A 3,830-nucleotide genomic window follows, 5' to 3' on the forward strand; every position below is an offset into this window, starting at 1 on the left:
TTGGCTACTCCCATTGCACTTGATATATTTACTTACATTTGATCAGAATCCCAGGCCCAATGCCTCAAGCCACTCCCTGCATGACCACCCTTCTCATCCTGCTCAGGCTCCAAGCCCATCTTACAGCTTTAGGACTGAATTGCTCAGAAAGGGGAGAGGAAGAACAGAATGTGTTATCATCTGACTAATTGTGGGCTCACTATTCTATGGCACACTGCCTTCCCAAGCATAAAGTGAAATATTTTTTCAGTCCAAGATTCTCAAAAGTATCTGCCACAGACCCATAACATCACAGAAGAGTGGAAAGAATTCCTTCATATTAAAAAAAATTACTATGATTTTCCATTTTTCTCTATGAAAAAATTCATTCAATTCTATGTGTGTGTTAGTCACTCAGTCGAGTCCGACTCTTTGGAACTCCATGGACTGTAGCCAGCCAGGCTCCTCTGTCCATGGAGTTCTCCTGGCAAGAATATTTGAGTGGGTTGCCATGCCCTTCTCCAGGGGATCTTCCTGACCCAGGGATCCAACCCGGGTCTCCTGCGTTGCAGCCGGATGCTTTACCTTCTGAGCTACTACGGAAGTCCATTCATTCTATACAAACAGGCAAAATCTTCTGCTCAAGTCGTGAAACACAGCTGATGCTGCAAGAAGATGCAACGTATTCTTTTTATAACAGATCTGTGGCTCATATGATCACACACGCGTACCAGTCACAAGGCCACTGGCACCCGTGAAGTACCACACGCAGACACTCAGATTCACGGACCTATCTCCACATAGCCTGACTTGCACCGGCCGCTCAACCCCCCCCGCCACACAGCAACCCGCATATCCACCCCATCACACACACATCACCCCAGTCACACTCCAGCACAGCCACGGTCTCCACCGCGCCTCTCACCTCACTGCTCAGTCACGAATCACACTCCAGGCCGTGGACTCCTTCCAGTTAGGTGCTGCTTCAGCACACGCCGTCTGGCACTCAAAGAATTACACACACGCAGAAACACAACTCATTCTCAGCCGAAGGCACAGTCGGTCCCGCAACCCTCACAGCGGCAAACACACACATGTACACACGCTCACGAGGCCAGTACATAGGGACACACGCCTGTGAACCACGCGCCGGAACTACCTCGAGGGAAGAATCTGACAGAATCCGCCTGGCACGCGGTCGGCCTCAGGGCGGCACCACGGACGCACTCGGCTGTCAAGACTGTGGACTCCATTGTCTGGAGGGCTGTCGAGGCTCGCATAGCCGGGACTGCTCCCGGGTGAGTTCTGTCAGCTCACCGCGCGAGAACGCGGGTACCAGAGTCCGGGAGGAGAGCCGCCCCGTCCGAGCGTGTCTGCGCCTGCACACTCAGAGCCCAAGCCCACCGGCTACCGACCGTGGACTACATTTCCCAGAAGGCCCAGGGGGAGGGTGTAAACTTCCACCCCGAGGGCTCCCAACCGTGCTTTCTGGGTAGCCCAGCCACCGCAGGTGAGCTAGTAGAAGCCGGGGGAGAAGTTGGTGCTAGGTGAGGAGAAGCAGGATTTGTCCGGAGTGGGGATGGAGATGCCGCCCAAAGTGAGGACCCCAGGGAGCCTTTTCTGCCTGCAGCCTCAGGCCTGTGCGGGCAGGAGGAGAAGAGGAAAGGGATTGTGTGACTGTGAGTGTGTGCATGTATGTGGGGGGGGGTGTGTGTGTGTGTGTGCAGGACAAAGTCAGGCCTCCTGTCGGTGGGTGCGGTTGTCAGTCTGATACTGGTACTTGGTTCAATGACGAGTGTGACTGACCCACGCTCTTGCTGCCTTCCCCTCCCTCCCCTCAGCCCTGGTGTCTGCACAGAGCTATGTCCCCAAGAGAAAAGTCCAAGATTGAACCCCAGGATGAAGGTTCCCAGCAAGAAGGCACAGTCCTGGGCTTGGGATGGGGCTTTTAGAGCTAAAAGTGTCTCCGAAACAGACTCCGGGGAGGAAATGGTGAGAGGGGTCCTTACTTGCAGGCAATGTGGGTGCTGCTGCATTTTTCAGAACCACAGCATCCCCTTACCTCTGATCCTAGGAGTCGGGTATCGTGTCAGAGACAGGCTCCCATCTGGTCACAGGCATGAGGTAGAGCTGATGTGGCCCTGGAGGGGACATTATGCGTCTGGCTGTGCTCTAAGAAAGGCTTGGTGTCTCATGATTTCCTTCTTCCCCAGTCCTGCCAGTTTTCGCAAAAAGGATCCTGAAGAGAAAGGAAAAAAATTTCCCCATCTAAAAGTGCAGATCAGGTGAGCTTCTACTTTCTCTTTGTTCGTAAATGCGTTTTTGTTTTTAGTACAAACATTTGCTTTTCTTTTCCTGAAATGTCAGTGGCCTATTCTAGGCCTATTCTTCCTTCCCAGTAAATGAGGGGCCATACAGATGGGTCACCCTCTCATTCACTTTTTGTAATAGTAAATATATATCCTGGAGTCTAAAGTTACAACTTTGTTTAATAAAGCAAATGAGATGAATATTTAAGTGGAATCACATCATTGCTGTCCTGCAGAACCTCAATTTAAAAGTGAGGCAAGATCAGAGGTGGTCTGATTGGTGTCAGTGACATGGGCATCTGCTTTTTAAGGTGTTTAGAGCAGGAATGTGATGGAAATCTGTGTCATCATGTGTAGGATTTTTTTCCAGGGAATTGATGGGTTGAGACTTGCTTATAAAAAGTTTGTCAAAAGAAAAAACATGTGCATATGAGTAAAGTAATATTCATTGTGATGTACAATAATACTCAAATTTTAAATTTTATATGAATTTCACTTACTATTATTGGGATTCAGAGATATTTTATAAGGGTTATATCCAAAGTGATATTTCAATTGGTTATTCAGTAGAGAAAGGGGAAACAAACCAAAGACTGTCTGCTTTGCCCACATTTTCTTATTTAGTCTGCAGATGCCCCTCACCTGATATGTTCATGCAGAGGAGAATTTTGTCTGTGAAAAGGTCTTATTGTATTGAAGAAGGATCTTCAAGAGTTGTTGCTGCTGCTGCTGTCACTTCAGTCGTTTCCGACTCTGTGTGACCCCATAGATGGCAGCCCACCAGGCTCCCCGTCCCTGGGATTCTCCAGGCAAGAACACTAGATCCGGTTGCCATTTCCTTCTCCAATGCATGAAAGTAAAAAGCGAAAGTGAAGTCGCTCAGTCGTGTCCGACTCTTAGCGACCCCATGGACTGCAGCCTACCAGGCTCCTCCGTCCATGGGATTTTCCAGGCAAGAGTTCTGGAGTGGGTTGCCATTGCCTTCTCCCAAGAGTTGTTAGTCTTTATTTATAATGGTCATACTGATTCCCTTACTATCCCCACATATATTAAACAGATTTGCTTCCAATATTTTCAAATATTTTTAATTGGATATAGATTTGTTGTATACTTAATATTATGGAATTGATACTTATTTTTTTCAAAAAGTTATTCAGTTATATTACATGAGGGACTTGTAAAAAAGAAAGTTAAAATAGCCCTGGCATCATGATTAATATTTTGGGGAGGTTTATTTTAGCAAAATTTTTTTTCTGTGAACCTGTATATGTGTGTGTGTGTGTGTGTGTGTGTGCATGTGTATGCAGAACAGAAACTGTTCTAACGAAACGTTCAAAGGACACAGATTCCACAACTCTTATTTGGAAAAAGTAATTCTACCAAAGTAGAGGTTTCTTATATCTCCATGAATATAGAAAGAAGAGGAACACGTCAGTGAAGCTTCATAAACTTTCCAAGTATTTATACCTCCAAATTTGTATTATATAAATCAATATATTATTTGATTTATAAATATAAATTATATATATATTATATATATAT

General features: G+C 46.4%; 1 protein-coding gene across 1 annotated transcript in view; it reads left to right on the forward strand.

Annotated features, from left to right (window-relative positions):
* The first annotated feature begins 1,454 nt into the window (after positions 1 to 1,454).
* LOC104995354 (zinc finger protein 546-like) overlaps positions 1,455 to 3,830 on the forward strand; it is a 14,447-nt gene continuing 12,071 nt past the window's right edge. The window contains 2 exon segments of the mRNA XM_010849229.1: positions 1,455 to 1,489; positions 2,193 to 2,264. The gene's annotated coding sequence lies outside the window, so the exon portion shown is untranslated.

The sequence above is a fragment of the Bison bison genome, unplaced genomic scaffold (assembly GCF_000754665.1).
Source record: "Bison bison bison isolate TAMUID 2011002044 unplaced genomic scaffold, Bison_UMD1.0 scf7180017864280, whole genome shotgun sequence".
Classification (NCBI taxonomy): domain Eukaryota; kingdom Metazoa; phylum Chordata; class Mammalia; order Artiodactyla; family Bovidae; genus Bison; species Bison bison.